This window comes from Hylobates moloch, unplaced genomic scaffold (genome assembly GCF_009828535.3).
Source record: "Hylobates moloch isolate HMO894 unplaced genomic scaffold, HMol_V3 SCAFFOLD_19, whole genome shotgun sequence".
In the NCBI taxonomy this organism is placed as follows: Eukaryota; Metazoa; Chordata; class Mammalia; order Primates; family Hylobatidae; genus Hylobates; species Hylobates moloch.
Window position 1 is genome coordinate 70,731,089 of NW_026652294.1, and position 21,079 is coordinate 70,752,167.

The following is a 21,079-nucleotide window of genomic DNA, read 5'->3' on the forward strand; positions in this document are numbered from 1 at the left end:
TGTCTGAATGGATTTGAGTTGGGCTTTTTACTGACATCCAAGCAGCCCCAACTACAGAAAGAGTAGTAAGATGAGCAAATATGAGAAAGATAGAAGGAAATGATAGTTTAGATAATCTGCCGAGAGGATATTTTGGTCCTGAATAATGGAAGATGGAAGAATTTAAACACATTGTTAGAATGGAGTGAAGTATTCACTGAGCTACACACCACATTACTCTTTTTAGACAAAAGCGTTTGTCTTGTGGAGAAATGTAATTTAATTCAAGTGATAATGGACACTGGCTCTTAAGGTAGTCAGTCTTCAAACTAAGATTCCAAACAATTTGTTTTGGTTTGTGCAAACCTGTAACAGTAAAATGCCTTGAAGGGTGCTCCTCCTTTCATGAAATCAAAGCTTCAAGACAGAGTCCAGAAAGGAGTTACTAGATAGATATGTACCTTTTGACACTGATATTCATAGTTTGTGGTCCTGTAAGATAATCTGAAACCAATAGTCCCATGATCAAAACCAAACATACAGAAAAAAAAAAAAAAGCATAGAAATAAACAATATCAAAAGAAGGTGAACTAGATCCTTTAATTGTGATTACAGAGAGAGCATGATATAGAAAACAAAGTCAAGTCTGCACTGTGGAGCTTGTGCTGCAGTGGCTGTCACCCTTACAACCCATCAACCAGGTGCCCTTGAGTACATTACTTAGATTCCAGAGCTACCGGTTGCACATTTAAATAAGCATAACACATTCTAACCAAGATTACTGAAGATATTAAATTATATAAACAATATAAACGTTTCTGATTTGTAAAAATCTTTCAGGGCATGTTTATTTCCCCATTTTTATATTGGTTTGGTGATAAGATGTATGAAACATTGCAGATTCTGGAATCAAAAGGAATATCCAAGATTCCAGTAGAGAGGTCAACTGTTTTCCTGTTAATCAGTTCTTCCCCACATTCCTTGTAAAAGAACAAGCTCCTTCTATAAACATTGAGAAGGACGGTCATTTGTTTTGTGTGGAAGTGCACAGCATGGCGATAGGCATTGCAAAGACATCTTCCCAAGTTCTCACTTACTGATGTTTCTGAGATAATATTTCCATGTTTGGCTGCTTGAATTCATAACATATTTATTCTCTCAATTCTGAGTGCTTATCTCCCTAAGCCTGGTCTGTCACCCAGTAAGACACCTAACCTGAAGGTGTTCACAGTCAGGCCTGAGAACCCTTAGGATCTGGCAAAATTCTTCTTTCTAAAAGTGACACATAGTCAAAATGCTAAATAGTCAATAAAAAGTATCTTATTAGTTTTAGGAAATACATTTTTAGATCTCTAGAAGTCATACATAAATTTAAAAGAGAATATATTGACTATGACTCACTAAGATGATTTTTGACCCAGTAACAGGTTGTTACCTGCAATTTGAAATACATTTACTTCCTCCACTCAATAAGGAAACTGCTTTCTGAGCAAGTTGGGCAGGAAAAGTCTCTCTTTGAGTCAGATGCTGGCTTTTCCTGCAGATGTTTGCTTGCTTCTGTGTCCTCAAGTGCAAGCCCCCTTCACACTGCTTCAGAGGCTCTGGAGGATAGGAGAGACAGTCATGAAGTCAAGGCTTCTAAGACCTTCAGAATCTGCTCTAGCCACTTAATCTCCCAAGATGTGAGCCTACACCATGTTACTAGCAATATTTTTCTGAACAGCTAGAGAAACTAAGGGATTCAACAGAAGATGAGGATCTTGTAGGGGCTTGGCAAAGCTATCAAGCAGCCGAGACTCCAAGAAGAGCTCATCCAAGGCATTGAGCTAGCTAAGAAGCAGAATGGACTCCATCCTGTCCAGGAGGTTGATCAGCCACTGTAGCCAAAGCAGAAAATTGTGGTCCACCTCACTGGCCAGCTTATACATGTGCTCACCAAGTATGACCAGAGAGAATTTGATGGCATTAACAAAGTTCCTTATAGTCAAAGAATTCCCCAGATCTTCTTATTTTACTGGGGTTCTCATGTTCACAAAGTGGGCATTGGCCAGGACCATTCAAATAATCTCAGGGAAGTTGTCATTATCATCTCAAAAAGTTACACATTTATGAGGAAATAACTATTGAATAGAATCATGATTTGCAGGTGCACAGTCAACTTCTTCAATAACACAATAGTGTTGAGAGAACTTTCTTTGGCATTTAGAAATAGGGGTGAGAATTTTCTCTTCCTGGTATCCTCTTTTACCATGGTCTGCCTTACCTAGAAGTCTCAGCTTTGTCCTATGTTGAGTCTATCTCTTGAAAGTTCTAGATTTCAGTTTCATTTGCCATTTTTGCAATCATGAGCATTTTGGAGGGAAAAGATCACTCTTCTATTCTCCACAGGGCTTCCTCAGTGACTTACTTCTCAGTAATAAGAACTCTATACCTTTGAGATTCTCATCTTCCTGACTCTGGTTCTGTCTCCCACTAGTATATCTAGCTCATGGTGTTCATAGCCAGTCATGGCTAGAATCTTAGGATCCTGGAAAATCTTCTGGTAGATTATTACAGTAAACTTCCTAGGAATGCTTTTTGGTAAAGTTTAAGATAGCCCTTTTCTCTCTAAACCACTAATAGAACTATTCTTTATGATCAAACCACAACTAGGTTCACAGCCTGAGGACAAGGTTTGCTCACATGTTCACATAGCCTTTCTTTCTGCCTTTTTGTTTTCCTCCAGTTTAATTCCCAGTAGAATCTACTTTTAGTGTAGTTAATCTACACTAACTTTTAGGGTAGTTTTCTAGTGTAGTTAATCTACACTAACTTTTAGGGTGTCTTACTGTGCTTTCCTTGGACTGTTAACACTGTGCTGCATAGCTGTCCCCATTTGCACACTGTTTTAGCAAGAATTAACTAGAAATAAATCTCATAAACGTGGCAAAAATTGCCTCAATTTTTTATATATATGATATATAATTATATATATTTTTATAACATACACAATTTTATGCTACATATGTATATATCATATATAATTATGTATTATATAATTGTTATAATTGTAATAATAATCATAATCACATATAATCATGATTATATATTATATATAATATGATATATTATATATTTATATAAATGTTATATATGATATATTATATATTTATATAAATGTTATATATAATATATTATATTATATAAAATACAATTCTATATTATATATTATATAATAGACAATTCTATATTATATATAAATATTATATAATAGACAATTCTATATTATATATAAATATTATATAATATATAATTATATATTATACAAATATTATATAATATATAATTTATAATCATATATGACTATGTAGATTGTTATTAAACAATATTATGTGTCGTATATATATTTAAATATACATTTTTTCATCTTCCATATACAAATAAATAGAAGTAAATGGGTGATTTTGAAAAATTTTAAAATGATCACCATTAGTTTCCAAACAAGAAATATGTGTTCTAATCCCCATGTTCTTTTAATTATATCACATGGATCCCAGTCAAATTGATCTTTTTATCTTCTTTAATGGACCGTTCTGTACCTCATCTCCTCACTATTCTATGACCTGTTCTTTTTGCCCAGAATGCCCTCTATTTTTTCCTTCTCTATACTATACATTCTGTAGTAGTTTCTGGCTGGCTACTTCTTTAATTTCTCACTAGATTATAAGCTCTCAGTTACTAACTAGAAAACCGACAGATGGTTGGTTCTTACAAATATGTTCTGTATAAATTAATGAAAGAATTAATAAATAAATGAAGAGTTACTAAAAGATTACAAAGCATTTCTAAGCTTTTGCCCTTCAATTTATTTTTCAGTATCACTGTGGAATTTATGAAAGTACACTGAATGACTATTGTTCAATCTAAGGATTTATATCTTTCTTCAATTCTGGAAAACTCTCAGTCTATTTTCTCTTGTAATAATTTCTCTTCCATGTTTTAATTACCATTTCATCTAACACACCAATTATAAATATGTTAGAGTTTCTCAGTCTATCCTCTGTAACTTCGTCTCTGTTTTTCTATGTATTTATCTTGTTTTACTACATTCTGGGTGATTTTCTGTATACTCAGCATAAAACATGCTATGCTATACAACAAATAAGCTAATAAAGCAAAATATTTATTATCTCACTGATATCACAGTTTGATGATGTTGGGTGGCTTTTTGAACAGGTGCCCTCCAACCTATAATCAGAAATATAACCTCCTTTGATCTTGTGATGCTACAATCATCAATATGTGGTCTTAGTGATCTCTAAAAAAGGAGAAAAGCATGAAGAATCATCCAGGATGTTTTGTGGCCAGGCCTAAAAGTGATATATATTAATTAACTCACATTCCAAACATATGGCCCCAATCTCACAGCAAACAGATTCAGGAAACACTGTTTTCTTATGTGCTTAGAAAAAGAAAATGCAATTGCTAAGTGTCTAGTCAGATTCTACTGTATCTATTTAGTTCTCGCATCTAACATGCTGATTCTCTTTTAATTTATATAGTTCACTCTTTAATACATCTACTAATCTACTAGGCCATTTACTTAATTTTTATCTTCAACAATTTTGGTATATATTTGTGTTTTCTGACGTCACAATGTGTTCTTATTTTAGAATGCTATTTCTTTGTTTTTCTCCTTGAAGATTCTAAACAAACTTGTTTTAAACACTTTTGCCATGTGCTCAATTATTTCTATTTCCTTAGGCATCATTTATTCTATTTATTGGATCTACCAACTGGCTCTCATTATTATGGACTTGTTTATGTGCTTTGTATTTTTGTATGAAAGCTGATCATGCACTGGAATGTTTTCCCATTTTTTACCCAAATTAATCTAAAGCCTGTTACTATCCCAGTAATTTATTTCCTTTGACATATTGATTTAAATTTAATATGGAAATACAAAAGATTAAAAACAATATATTCTTAAAGAAGAACAACTGGGAAGACTATCTACAAAAAAGTTCAATATTTAGATGAATTTGAGGAAGAAGTTACTTATTTAAAACTAAGTCTTCTAATCTGTTGCTATTGAGTCTTTATTTATTTATTTATTTATTTATTTATTTATTTATTTATTTATATATTTTGAGACAGAGTCTCGTTCTGTTGCCCAGGCTGGAGTGCAGTGGCGTGATCTTGGGCTCACTGCAAGCTCCGTCTCCCGGGTTCACACCATTCTCCTGCCTCAGCCTCCCGAGTAGCTGGGACTACAGGCTCCCACCACCACACCTGGGTAATATTTTTTGTATTTTTAGTAGAGACGGGGTTTCACCGTGTTAGCCAAGATGGTCTCAATCTCCTGACCTCGTGATCCGCCCGCCTCGGCCTCCCAAAGTGTTGGGATTACAGGCCTGAGCCACCTTGACCAGCCGCTATGGAGTCTTCTAATATCTAATTTGCCTTAATGAAGTTTTTATAGCTTTCTGCAGTTGTTACGTTTATCCTAGATATTTGGCATTTTCATGCCATAATAAAAGGTGTCTTTTTAAAATTTTATTACCTGTTCCTTTCTAGAATATGGAAATTCAATGGACTTCTCTGTATTAACCTCATATCCACAAACCTTAATAAACTCATCTTTTAAATCCAATAATTCTTTTGAAGTTTTCATGTACACCAGAGGTCCTCAACGTTTTTGGCACCAGAGACTGGTTTCATGGAAGACAATTACTCCATGAATAGGGGTGGCTGGGGGGATGGTTTTGGGATGAAACTGTTCCACCTCAGATCAGCAGGGATTAGCTAGATTCTCATAAGGAATGCACAACCTAGATGCCTCACATGCACAGTTCATAATAGGGTTTGCACTCTTGTGAGAATCTAACACTACCACTGATCTCACAGAAGGTGGAGTTCAGGCAGTAATGTGAGCAATGGGGAGTGTCTGTAAATACAGAGGAAGCTTTGTTTGCTCACCATGCACCTCCTGTAGTGTGGCCCAGTTCCTAACAAGCCAAGGACAGGTACCAGTTTGTACACCATTACATTATTTATAAATAGTGACAGCTGGATTTTTTCATTTCTAGTCCTTAAACCTTTTTTCTTCTCCTTCTTGTTTTACTGCCCTCTCTGCAATGTCCACTACATTGTTCAATAGTATCAGTGGTAAAATGCATCCCTATCTGTTTTCTGGTCCCAGAGAAAAAGATTTTTGCATTTCACCGTTAAGTAAAATGATTAGTCTAAGCCTTTTGTCACTATACTTTATCAAATTCTATCTTTTATATTTGTAGTTTGCTAATTGTTAAAGAAAATATGAATGGGTATCTTCCTCAGATGATCAACTAAGAATGAAATATTAGTATATAGTACTAAGTGTAGTAAGAGTAGTTGACATTTATTGGTGTTTATATGGGGTAAGGTATTACTCCGAGCATCTCACTTACGTTAAATCACTGAATGGTCATAACAACCATTGAGGTAGATTCTATTAAGATAATGTTTTTCAGATAAAAAACAACAACAACAAAAACTGAGGCTCATAGAAGTTAAGTAACTTGTCCAAGATCATACAACTTGTAAGTTGAGGAAATGGGATTTGAATCCCAGGAAGTCTATGTTTAGATAACTTCAATGCAGTAGTGTCACTTCCATAAACCTCCGAAGTAGTAATAATATGAGAAATAAATTATACCAAGGTCTAGACACAGAGCTAGGTGCAAACTAGGTGCTTTCCATAAATGCCAGTTTCTTCAGATCATCTACTATTCTCCAGGTCATCAAAAAAGTCATATATTCCAAATTTTAAAGTTTAATGTGAGCTGATTCCCCTAACATCCGTCACCTCTTGGGCTCTATAAAAAGAAGATATGATCATGAGCTTATTCCATCCAATTAAGCAAGTAATCTGAGTTTCTAAAAATTCTTGACTCAGAGAGATGGAGATCCTGACCATACATTTTCCTTCCTTTATTCTCCACTTCATCCTAAAAGCAGCACGGAGTTACAAGACAGGACATATGACATTCCAGCTGCCTTACTGTAACACTACTTCATCTTCAAAATTCATGTTCCAGCCAAATGCAGCATGATAACAAGAATGATATTCAATGGTAGTATATTAAACAAGCTCCCAATGTTTCATTAAAACTGGTCAGAAAGTCATATTAATTTCCCCTTGTGAAGGCATTCTTATGAACTTCCCTTGTTGTCTCTTTTTTGTTATATACACATATAGTTTCAAGTACTGTGTTTCTCCAATTTTCTTTCTAATGCTCTTGCAACTATTTGCCTGCTTACTGTCTAGATTTGCACACAATGTTTTGCAAATATTTATTTTCCCATCTGCCTCCCTCACAGAAATGTGCTCACCTTGATGGAAGGCACTGTGTCATGTTTATCTGTGTATCCCCACCACTTAGCATAGAGCAGGACACAACTAATGGCTAAATGAATGTTAGTTGAATGAATGAATCAATCAGTGAATTTGACCAAGAGTGACTCCTTTTAGAGAGCTCCAATTTGGTTCAATCATCAATTCTATTGACATTCTTTACTTCTGTTGCTGAGAGCACTGCGGCCATGAAAATACATCTGTTTGTCCTTCTGCCTCAGAAATATTACGCCTTTTCTTCATATTATTGTGCTGAAATTTCTTCTTTCAAGCATGTTATCAACTTCCTTTCCTTTCCTTTACTTTCTGATTTGCTTTCAGCAAATGAATGAAAGCAAGAAGCTGGTTCAAAACAGTTCAAACTCTTAATGTGTTGCTCACAGTGCTGCTAGAAATCACAGGCTATGCCTCAGTGTAATCCTCTGCAAATAAGCATCTAACTACTACAGAAGTCCATGCATATGCCATTTTAAGGCTTTAAATCAGAACAACAAGGAACAGACATTTTTTTTTTATCTATTCAGTTCCCCCCAAAAAGGTCCGAGGTTGAACTGAAGATTGTTGTTTGATTTTGGCTCAACATCTGCAGTCCTGACTTTGGGGCCTGGGTAAATAGATAGAGGGCATTCACAAAGCAATCCTACCTGCTGTACTTTCAACCTAACAATATATTTTTGTGATTAAATGCTTTGTGCATGCAGCCATTGAGTGAGGGGTGTGTGTGTGTGTGTGTGTGTGTTTAGTTGAAATATGGATGTTTTATTTCATTCTGCTTCAACGCAAAAGCAGCTCTCTGAATCGCCTCAGGATGCTTTTCAAATTCCCTGTGATAGCAACCAGTTGGAATTATGCACACTCGTTTTCTAAATTCTGCAAAGAAAATTGTTGAATTCTCTGTGACATTTACCATAACTCTGTAAATTTATGCTATTTTTTTTTCCCTTCTCCCACCTCTATCCCCTTTTCAAAAGCATACTTCTCCTCTTGGCTCCATCTCCTTGAGTGTTGAATGCTTTTTGAAATCGTTCATTTTTATTATCAGCCATCTTGTTCTGTTTTATTTGCCACAGAATTATTCCACAGTCTAGGCTGATTCTTGGCTGTAAAAAGAAAATACTATTATTTGAGCTGGGATTCTGTCTCATATGTGTTAAATTTAGTTCAACAATATCAAAATCCTACCCAGATGGATAAAATTCACTCTGAAATCCTAAAGTAAAAGAAATCCAGTGCATGGAATCCAAAAGTCTGGTTTCCTCATGATTACCCACTTAAACACTTTCCTTGGCTCTCTATTACCTTAACAGGGTTTCTCATACAGCAAAGTGTCTTAAAATCCCTCAGAGAGATTGTAAAAACTGTGGATTGCGCATGTGCTACTCTCAGAGATTCTGTTTCAAGAAGTCTGAGTTAGGGCTCCAGAATCTGCATTTCTAAGTGTCCTCCTGGTGAATTAGATGTAGGAGGCACAGGCAACACATTTTGAAAAGCATGGACTACTGGGTGAAATCCAAAGTCTTTAACATGACCAACACCTTTTATCAGCTATCCCTTCTCTATCACTCTCCTCTCATTGCCTGACATGGCCCTAAATGTCCACTGTCCATCTTTGCTGATCTTGCCACTCCTCAAGATATTGTCATGCCCTTATCACTTCTTCACCTTTGAATGTGCCAGAATGCCCTTTCATTCTAATCCAGGGGATACCTACTCATTCTTAAAGATGTATTTTCCATGTCTCCTTCTTTGTAGAGCCAAGGCTAAGTCAGTCACTTTCTATTTTGCGAATGAATGAACGAATGAATGAATACATGAATGAATCAATGACCACCTATCAAATACCTAGTAAATGCTAAACACTTAAATATACGCAATCTCATTTACCTCTCCCAACCCTACAAAGACCATTTATTCTTCTCATTTTACAGATGAAGACACTAAATGTTGGAGATGATAAGTGACCTTTTCAAAGTTTTAGAACTGTTAGGTACTAGAACAGAGAATCAAACTCAGCTTCAAAAACTCCACGTCCGAGACTCTCTTTCCTCCCCTTCACAGCCTTTCATTACACTTGTTCTCCGAGTTTCCTTATCACTTTATTTATGAGTAATTGTGACCCTAATCACACTGTTTCTTTATAGGCTTCTCCTACCCACTAGATGATATCTTCTTCAAGGTCAGATGTCAAGCTCTCTGCCCAATAGCTAACAGTAGACATGCATTACGTTAGTCTATTGACCGAATGAATGATGCACTGAACAAATGCAAGCCTGTATTTCTGAGCACTTACTGTGGTAAATTTTTGGCACTTTGGGGCTACTCAATATGCATTCTCCTTTATAATAGCACCCTGATTTGTACTGGGATAATACCTTTACATACATATACATACCTTCACTGTATGTAATTTTGTAGGGTGAATAATTCTAGGCAAATCTCTTACACGGAAGAACCAGGAAAAGTTTTGAGCAAGTGACTCAAGTACATTCATTTCAGCAAAGGCGTCAGTGGTGCCCTTCCAGGCAATTCAGGTTATGAGATAACAGCAGGGGCTTCTACCTTCTGTTTTCTGGAGTTTTGCTGGTTCCCAACTGTCCTCAATCCCATCCTCCAGCATCCCAGAGTCCCCGTGGATCCTCCATTCTGAGGTAATAAATTCCCTTTTATTAGACAAAGACTATTTCTGTTGCTTGCAGTCAAGAATCATAATGGATATGACTATTATTCAGAAAAGCGATTTTATCTTTCCTTACTGCACAGTATGATTTTTGCAAGCAACCAAAACCTATGGAATCAAACTAAATAAGTAAAAATTGTGTGTTACTCTTAGGACTTGAGGTGTAATAAGCAACCTTTAACATCAAAATGCTTTTAAGGGCTTGTTTTGAGTTGATTATTCATGCTGACCCTTCTTATAAGAGTGGAAGCAGAGTCTTTACTCACATTTTATGACACAGGCCATTTATGATGTCCAAAGGCAATGTAAATTTGTGATTCATATGTATAAATGGCAACAGTGGCCCCTAAGTTTGACATCATTTACCCAAAGGGAACAATAAGATTTTATGAGTTTTTGCCAATATTTGCTTACTCGCAGATGTGATTAGACAAGGGCAAGTGTTTTCTTAGTACAGAGACTCTGCTGAGAAAACAATGTATTGCACTACATGGCATAATCATAATAATAATAACAAAAGCTTATGTAGATTAATATACTTTGAAAGGGAGTATTTAAATCTTTCGATGAAAACCTGAGACGTGAAAGGTGTTTTGCTGGTGTATAAATTAAGAGAATAAACTATTTTCAATAAACCAAATGGCTAATAAATCTCTCAAAGCAGAGGATATTCACTCATTCATTCTCTCAACCAATATTTATTGACCACTTGCTGTGTGCTAGGTGCTGGGAATGAAAAGATGAACAAAGCATAGTCCTACAGAGGAGGAAATGTCTTATCTGAGTCTAGATAGATGAACAGCATTGTTTCAGCTCACATAGTTTGGTACATGGGAATTATTCTATTTTTTAGTCAATAATCCATGAAAAGTATATAGCTTCTTCCCTGAGCCCATTACTATTTTAAGGTTTCTGACTCAAGTGATAGGCACATCAAAGAACCCTAAATCATGATTCCTGCCCTAGAGAAGCTTATGGTCCATTTAGAAAGATAATGCTGAAACTTTATAGAACAAAAGAGAATGGTCTAAGACAATCCATATCTCAGTAACAGATTGAGTAGCATAGCCGGCAAGTGGTGTAAGAGTTCACAGAAGTGAAGTTAGTATGTACTGTTATGGTTGGGGAAGGCATCATGAAGGACACAGGGTGTAAGGTAGAACTGAAAGAAAAAAAAAATCTCAGATTGGAAAGAAACTTAGTGATATCTCAGGCACCTCTACATCCATGACCTGCATCCTCTCTCTCAATTTTACAGATTAAGAATCTGAAACTCAAGAAGTTTAAGTGATTTGTACAAATGTAAACAGCCAATGAGTTACAGATGCAAGATTGAGCTCTCAATCTTAAAGGATTTTGATAGGAATATAAGAAAAAGAAGTTGTTGAGATTGTGTTGGGGAGTAGTGGGAAATAAGAATGAAAAGGTGACACATCCCAGATGACTATGGAGGACTTTGAAAGCAGGTACAATGGCTAAGAGTTAAGGTTTTAGGAAGACAGATACAACTGGAAAATTCTCAGCATATAGCAGGCTTACCAATTTGGGAAGGGGAATTGTTTTGGAAAGATAAGCAGAAAAAGGAGATTAATTTTAGACAAATTGAATTAAGGTCAGGTCAATAGATTAGCAAGTAAGTATTTAGCTCTTTTCCTCATATATTATATTTTAACATCAACACTTGACAACGTCTAGGAGGCCTGGTAATATTTGCAGATTGCTTAATGTTTTCTTTCAATCCAACTTTTTTTTTTTTTTTCTCCGATACAGAGTCCTCCTCTGTTGCCCAGGCTGGAGTGCAGTGACACGATCTTGGCTCACTACAACCTCCGCTTCCCAGGTTCAAGCAATTCACCTGCCTCAGCCTTCTGAGTAGCTGGGATTACAGGCACCTTCTATCACACCCAGCTACTTTTTGTATTTTTAGTAGAAATGGGGTTTCACCATGTTGGCCAGGCTGGTCTCAAATTCCTGGCCTCAGGTGATCTGCCTGCCTCAGCCTCCCAAAGTGCTGGGATTACAGGCGTGAGCCACTGCACCTGACCTCAATCTAACTTTGTAATGTTCAAAGCCTTCTCTTTTAGAAATCCCACCACAGTAAGTATATAGCCATCATTAAATAAAAGAATATGGTAGGATTGATGTGGAAGTGAGGAGGAGTCACAAGAAAAAATGCCTTGAAAAATCAAGTCTTGGTGTGAGTTCTAATAAAATGCAGTGAGCTTAGAATAAGGGACAAGTAATACATCTTTAATTACAAAAAACTGCATTATATTCAATAAACATATGTACATATTTAATTGAATTAAGACGTCATTTATTGGAAGACATACTATCATTTAATGTATCATTAAAGAAAGAAAAATTACTACTGGTAAAAATATGACACAATATTATGATGCTATTGATTCAGATACACACCAATTTTAGAAATATTAAAATATGAAAAAGTGAAAATGTTAGAATCAGTGAAATACCATGAGGGCTTAGTGTTAATTAAATCACAACCCCTCAGGTTGTGTGTTTCTCTTAGCAACCCCTATAAACTGTGTTAGAAAAACAGGCTTCTATGGGGGAACAAGACATGGTTTACCAGTGACAGACATAAGAATAAATCCCAGGCATGATCCTTAATAGACCAGTGACTTTGGAGCAAGTTACTAAATTTCTCTGCATTTTGTTTCTACATAAGTAAAACAGGAATTTATTACTGCTACCTCACAATCTATTATAAGGATGAAAATGACATATGTAAAATACCTATCATAACATCATCACCTTATAAATAGTGCTCAAAATTGTCACTTAATGGATTATTTTTACATTATATAATGCTCACAAACTATAAAAAAATCTAAGAAAACAAGTTAATTTTTAAAATTAGACATTTGACACAAGATAGCCCACACTAAGGCCTTTACAAGTATATCCCAGTTTTAGAACATTAGAATGCTGAAATTTGGAGTAAAAAAACATAAATAAGGATAATCATGCACATCATCAAAAGAATTTTTGATTCATAGCAAGTGTAATATTAGGATTATTTTAAGTAGCATCACTTCTCTCCATCAAAGTTTATTTAAAATATTATGAGTCCCACTAATGTTTGATTTAAACAAAAGTTTTAAAAGCATATCTCTTTAAATGAAAAGAGGTGAATGTTAAAATTAATGGGCATGGAGTTGCAAAACAGGAACAGGATCACAGAAAGGAAAAGAGAAAGTTTTTGATGGAAACAGACAAAGGTTTGAAAGTGGACTCTGAAGCTTACTACGTCATCATCTTAGACAAGTTAACCACGCCCAACCTCAGTAAACTCATCTGTAAAGTGAAAATAATAATAGTCCCTACGACACATGGTTGTTGCATGGATTCAAATTCGAGTGAAATAAAACATATGAAATGTAGAAACGGCGCCAGACACATATTACAGGCTCAATAAAAGATTAAATAACAGCTCATTCTTTGTTTATATTTTGACCTCTGAATCCCAGAAGAGATTGAACCTAAAGGTGTGTCTGCTCATAATTAATGTTTTTTTTAAGATGTTGCTGTTAGTGGTTTTTCAAATGTCAGGTGCACAGTAATTTTACAATACTCTTCCATTTATGGCTCTTTGTGGTTCTCAGTCCTTATTTGATTACTTCTCTTGATTTTTGGGGGGGAGATGATTCCCTGTTTAAATTGCTTGAGGGTTGCGGGTAGGGGGCAAGCTAAAAGAGGCAATGCCCTGATGATACCTATCTATCAGGCTGTAACTACTGCTTTTCTGCACCAGAGAAAGAGACCAAAAACAAGGAGCATAGATTTCTCTGTGGTAGGTACACCTTACATCAGCTTTTGATAGGACTCTCAGCTCCATCAACATACCTAGCAGCCTCCAGCATTAACAGCGTTGGATTTCTAGTAAAGAAGCCAAAAGATCAAATTTTTCACAATCTTATGGAGAATTGGTCATAATGGCTTGTTGAATAAATAGCCATTTGGATGCATAGATGGGTGATAGATAAATGGATGGATGTGACAGCCTCTCTCTTTTGACCAAACTTGAATCAGGCTACTCTGAACCCCCTACTCTACAGGCCTGACCTTGGGCTTCCCTCTCTGTTGAACGCAGTTTGAGCAAGAACCTTGCTAAGCCAGTTTATTAAGAATCTCCCACCTTTGGTACCTGTTCTCATTCTCCACCCCAGTATCTTATCACCCTGGGTTGCCTTCAGCAAGAATTCTGTTGAGTCAGTCTAGCAATAATTTCCCTCATCTCTGATGTTTCCTCTTACCAATTGTCTATCTATTGACCTCAACCTGCTACTTGGCTACAAAACCACATTTGTCCTTTATGGATGCAGAGTCAAGCCCAATTTCTCTTCTCCATTGCAAGATCTCATTGCAGTGGACCTCACTGCAGACCCCTTTAATTAATGTCTTCCTTATCATCTTTAACAAGTGCCATAAATAATTTTTTCTTTAATAGATGGAAAGGTACGTATGAATTTAAAGTTAAAATAGCAATGTCTGGAAGTTTATTAAAGAAATTTCTTAAATATTATCTTCCTGTAAGTGACAAGTTTTGTGTTTTCCCTCAAAACTTAGAAACCTCAAAAATGCATTTATTCTTGGGAAAAACGCGTTCCTATTCAAAGTGAATAGGCAGAATAAGTTTTATTTGGGTTTAGTTTGTATTTACTTGATGATATTCTTCTTGTAAGAGGTAAGAGAGGAAGAATAAATCAGTTGACTGCATAGTTCATAAACATACTAGGCACCTGGCCTACTATAAGCATTCATCTATTACTTAATTTGCCACACAATGAGAAATCCAATACTTTTTTACAAGAACGTCCCTTACATCCAGCAGCAAACCACTTCAGCATCAGAGTCAAACCATACGTAAGAAAGCAAAACTCACAGATGCATATAAAATCAAGAGATCCCAAGGACATGCTATGGTTTTCAGTAGGGAGAACCATCTTCCCCAATCCATTAGCAAGTGAATTCCAGTAAGGACAGCAACTGGCTATAGGTTTGAAGTAAAACATAAGTGTTTCAAAGGAGTGCATTGGCCAAAGTAAGTGAAAGACTCTCACTACATAATAATTTACTGTTGATTGCATTTGAGAATATCAACAGGCACAATGCAAAGCATACTTGTGATGGTTACTATTTAGTGTCAACTTGATTGGATTGAAGGATGCAAAGTATTGTTCCTGGGTGTGTCTGTGACGGTGTTGCCAAAGGAGATTAACATTTGAGTTCAGTGGGCCGGGAGAGGGACACTCACCCTTAATCTGAGAGGGTACCATCTAATCAGCTGCCAGCGTGGCCAGAATAAAGTAGGCAGAAGAAGTTGGGAGGACTAGACTTGCTGAGTCTTCTGGCCTTCATATTTCTCCTATGCTGGATGCTTCCTGCCCTCAAACATCAGACTCCAAGTTCTTCAGCTTTTGGACTGTTGGACAAAAAAGGTAAAGTGATGTACAGGAATCGGAAGTGAGGTCCAGAAACAGCAAGATTGGTTATAGCTTGGTGTTTGCCTTATTTGAACGCAGTTTGAACACTCAGCAGCCTATGAGTGGTTGAAGTATGGCCACTGGGATTGGCCAACACTCAGCTATTGTTACAGATGCACATTATTATATTAGGTTTTCAATTTTGTCTGACTATTAAGCTAAGTTACAGTTCACCCACAAGGCCTCAAATATTGAAGTACAGAGTCCTTCTCGGGCCATATTTAGTTTCCTTTAACAATTCTCCCCTTTTGGTTATTTTCTCAATTTTGAAAGATTGACCAAAGCCTTAGTCATCAATGTTACTATCACTACCGTAAATGCACTTACATGGTTTTGAAACCCACTGGGAAACAGTAGAACAGTAGGTTTTGCAAGGAGGGAATAAGGACTGAGTAGAGGGTTCCTCCCTATGCTGGAACATCCTGTTTATAGGAGGAAAAAACAAAACCTGGTTTGTTCTAAGATCTATGTGTTTTCTTGAAGCCTTAGTTTGGTTATGTCACATTTAGCATGAGTGACTCCATTTTAGTTTGGTTTGGTTTGTTGGGGCCTACTGCATAAGCTCAGTCCGAAATAACAGCCAATTTTGTTTAAGAAAAATTCCCCTTTTCTGGCCAGGTTCTCACTTAGGTGACAGTGTGACCAAAACCTAGGGCCTTAGCACCACTCTCAGTTACCATCATTTCCAGTCTCAGTATGTCATTCATAGGTTTTGGTGTCCTCATGGTCACACGTTTCTTTCAGGTTTTATCACTCAAGTTGAAGACAGACCATTTGACATTCTAGAGATGGCTGCATGCAAACATTTAAAGTCCTTGAGAGAATACAGCACACCACGGAGACTATTATTATGACTATCGGGAAGATAATACCAAGAGTTTGGCGTATGCTCCTTACCCAGTGTCCCCATAAACCAAACCATGTAAAATCAAATAAAGAACGAGCTAGATGAAGAGTCTACTCACTTGACTAAGTGGTCTTTTCATGAATCCACCATAACTGAATTTTTATAATCTACATTTGATGCATTTCTCTATAGACCATAAGTGTCATCGGCTGCACAGGTACTTTTCTGTTTAGTCAATTATATTATTTAGCATAACTTTCACAAGAGAATTTAATTTCTGTTGTATAAGGATAGCCTTTAAAGTAGAATTTTCTGTAGAACCTATTATGAGGGAGACACTTCTAATCATTGCCTGTTTTATTCTAAACCATGGAAAAAGGACCTAACAAATGATGTCCTTCTAGAAGGGTGAAGGCCTCCTGGCAATGTTCTCTTTAATTCTGTGATGTGGGTTAAGAGAAGTTTTGACTGACTATGAGGCAATGTATGTACTGCTAAAGTTTCTCACCTATGTTGGGCCTTCGTCTTTTATCTATTAAAGTATAAGGTTATTAACGTATAACGCTAGCTGCAAAATCCTTCACAAATAAAAGTATACCCTATAAATTGCTCATAGATGCATAAACAAAAAAATTCAAAGATAAGAGTCTCATGGTAGTAGATGTTTTGATCTGTGATCTTGGGAAAAGCTGTTCACATCAAGGATGCCATCTTTTTCTGGGGAGAGACTTCCCTCGTTAGTTTTCCGTAAGGGCTCCGATGGGTGTACAGTTCCACGAGTGTGGAGGAACCTTTCTCAGTTGTGAGATTATGAACCCAAGGTTCAAGTCTCCAAAGTTTTGCTGCAGTTTGGATAGAAAGGACAGTCTTTCTCTGAGGTTCTCAGAAGATCTAATCTTCGAGTTTTAGATTGTGAAGGGATTGTCCTCAGTGAACCATAAAAAGATTTCTTTAGCCTGGTGAATATACACTGTAGCATAATAATCTACTGTTGCTACAACATCAGCCCTCTTGCATGGGAAAACTTCTATACAACCAGAAAACATGCACTGAAAATGACAATTAAATGAAATCCCTTTATAAATGTTTAAATGGCCCATCAGGCAGCCAAATGTACCTGAAGTTTTGATTGTCTTTCCAGGAATATGGAAACAAATATTGGTTTTAACCTATTTCCACAATTTATAAGTCCCCACATCAATATATTCAGCTTGGATTATTTTATCTTTCCCATGATGAGTCATGGAATGCAGAACCTTTAGTAACAAAAGCTTTAAGGACTCAGGAAGGACAAGGAAGCTGTCCTGGTTCTTCATGAGTCCATGCTTAACATTAGACTTATGTCCTCTTGAATACCAGTTGTTTCTCCAATCTAGGTGCATAGCATTGATCATAGGTAATTTGACTTAGACCATGGAATGCATTCAAGTTGTTTATTTAACAATTTTGGTGTTGGCTGATTTAGCATGATAATCTAGAGCTTGATTTTGACAGGTTTGTTAAATACCAAAGGTTTAAAACACTGTATATTACAAAATAGAATCTTAGGTTACCATAAGTCATTCAATTAGCCAAAATGATAACTCAAAAATTTTTAAAAGGAAAAAACATTATTTTGATAGAGAGGAGACTTAGCTTTCCAAACAAGACCCAATGAAGATAGCATGAGGACAACTGACTCTGTCTCCTTTCTTTCCTTTCCTCCTCTTTTGCTTTTGTAGTTTACTTAAAAGGTAAACAAAAATCTTTCGTTATCTTTTAATATTACATAAAAAACCTTTTTAAAAGGGAAAAACAAATTTTATGTTTCCATTAGTATATTTTAACGTTAAAGCTAGTTTGAACATTTTATAAATCTATTCAGTTTTAATTAGTTTGACCATAAGGTAAGATTTTTATAAACTTCTTATAGCCCTTTAGAATTTCTCAGAGCAGATCTATGTTCTAAGAAAACTCTGTTGTGCTTTTATTCCAATGTCCGATTTATGGCAAAAAAACAAAAAAGTTGAATAATGGCATTTTAACTTTTGCCAATATGTTCTCACGCAGAATCTCTTACAGTTAATTTTTGTACAACAACTTGTTCAAATCTTTAGCTCTAGTTAATTTAAAACAACACTTTAACCCTCTAACCTAGGCAAAAATTAACTTTCCCTTACCTTCTTATAATCTTAAAATCAAAATACATTTTATTCTCTTTACATACCTTGTATGTAAACTTATTTTTTCAGTAGTCTCAATTACATACGACAATATTAACTCTTAGCAACTTTTCCTTTTGGTAAAAACCTTAGTAGGTAAGGGATTTTAACTATGTACTATCTGTGGAGCCTAGTCTAGGACATACCAGGCAGAAGTACAAATAGAGGCTGACTCTCCAGCATAGCCAGGGGGTGTGGCTAACTCCCCATGTCCCCAGGCCTTATCTAGAATGTAAAGTCTCCAGGGTAGGTAAATTGAACAATTTTCAAAAGCCTAAGAAGCAGTTTATAACCTTAAAGTATTTAGTAAACTTAATATCTGACCTGCATAATTTAGACCAAATGTCTTTATTTTGCCAACAATTTTTAAAACTATCTTTGTTTCCCAAAGATTACTTAAGTCACCTGAACTGAAGGGCATTACACTTTTTATCTTGATTTCAAAATATTTGATATAAGTGCTTATTTTTGTTTAAGCCAATTAATTAGAGTTCTTTTATATCAACATTACACACAACACATACGTAATTATACAGACAGATAGAAGAAGATTACTACAGTAGTTGTAAGATTTTTCATTTGTCAGTTATTAAGTTTCTGAATTGGTTATTTGCTTTATGGTGGAGTCCTTGGAAGAAGAGGGCCAAGAAAGAGGTTTCTGGTGCCTCCTGTTTTTACCAAGGTGTCCACGATGTTAGAGCTTGAATATCTGCTTTTAATTAAGCTGACTCTTAACAATAGCACTCTTTAATGAAGTCCTTTTAAAATTTCTTATTACCTGATTTTAGCCAAGCCAAATGGACAATATTTCTGGCTTTTACACTTTACCAAAGATAACCTCCCAGGTGCTCACAGAAAGGAAAATGTAAGATAGTCCATGGAGGAGAAGAGACTAGAGAACGTCACGCCGATATTAAACCAGAAAGGACTCACTTCCTAAGCCGGGAATCAAACCCAGACCACCATTGTGAAAGGGCAAAACTTGGCTACTGAGCCACAGTATATGGCAACCTCCAGGGTACTTCTCAGAAGAAGTCTAGAGTAGCTAATTTTGAGCTTGTAAAGGCTTTTAACTACTCAAGATAATTTTTAGAGCTAACTATGACATAAACCCAAAAATTCCTGTTCCCTTGAAGGCGGAGACCAAAACTACTGCTACATGGTTACAAGGTCAAGCTCCCAGGACATAAAACAAGACAGAGATCCCATCCCATTTTTTTTTTTGTTTCAGGTACCTGCAGGAAAATTTGTTACTGACCAGCTTGCAGGGCCATCTTGAGCAGCGAGGTTATGGGGTCCTAAATCCATGTTTTATCTTAAGGTACCCCTTGACACAGAAAAACGAATTTATAGCACAAATACATCAGTTTAAGACTAGCCTCAGAATTCTTTCTCACATTAATCAAAACTTCACAGAAGAGGTAAACAGTGATTTTTACCATTCACCTGTTTGCACAGAGAGACAGAAGCCAGAAATCTGACTGGTAAAGATATTCTTACCATTTTGCCCCAGCATGCCAGGTTTCCGGGTTCTCTTTCCCTGAGCAGCCCTAGTGACTCAGCTTGCCACACCATTGTACTGGGGACCAATCTGCATCATAAAGGAAAATTACCTTTTTTTTCGTTCTGGCTAAAGCAAAACACATGTGATAAAACATAGACATTAGCCACTCTGCTTAGCACCCAATATCAAACGGGCAAGGCTTAAATCTGCCCTCAGATGGGCCCCGTCATCTTTATTCCAACCTCCAACTAGGAGTTTCAACACGTGGTCTCTGGGCAAGATGGTCGCCCTGAGTAATAGAAAAGATGAGAAAGGGAAAGGATAGAGAGAAAGCATTGCCTATGGCCGGGTGGGGAAGGCGAAACGACCAGGGAGGCCACAGAAAGACCCACCCATTGCGGCGACACTGAAAAGTTCAAGCGGCTGCTTCTTGGTAGCAAAGGGATCTTTTCCAGCAGTCTCATCAGCGCTCGTTTCCCTTTTAGGGAGGAAAAAGCTCCCCATGTCCCGTGATCCTATACACGACTAATCCTACCACCCACAGCCGTTAGCAAAGGGTGCAAGGCAGATTATTCCAAAGAGAATCAGCAGTTGACATCCTGTAGTGCCAAACCTGTTCTTAGCTGAAAGAGACTTTACCGAGAGCCCTCATTTTTAAACGTACTTCAGAACATTCCACTGTAAGTTATCTTTAGTAAGATTTTATAAGATTCTGTAAGACTTCGCTGCCTCCCAGGCCTAAAGTATAAGCCAGAAGGAACTCAGTTTTCCAGAAATTAAGGATCCCATTTTTAACCTAAAATATTGGCTTTACTCTCAGGTTCTCTTGATTATCTTAGCCAATGATTTTTTTCCTACCTAAGCGGGCAAGAAAAATTAAACAAAAGGGTAGAACACTAAATCCCTGTGCATTGTATAACCCCTGCAATATTACTTCTGACTACCAGTTCCTTTCTGGCCCAGTCAGATGTAAGAGGCCTCTAACT

At 36.5% G+C, this 21,079-nt stretch overlaps 1 long non-coding RNA gene across 1 annotated transcript in view; it reads left to right on the forward strand.

Annotated features, from left to right (window-relative positions):
• The window catches only part of LOC131382030 (uncharacterized), a 104,436-nt gene extending 88,033 nt beyond the window's left edge, over positions 1-16,403 (forward strand). Inside the window, exon 3 of the long non-coding RNA XR_009211180.1 lies at positions 16,286-16,403. This is a non-coding gene — a long non-coding RNA (uncharacterized LOC131382030). The remainder of the gene's footprint in view (positions 1-16,285) is intronic.
• The last annotated feature ends 4,676 nt before the right edge of the window (positions 16,404-21,079 follow it).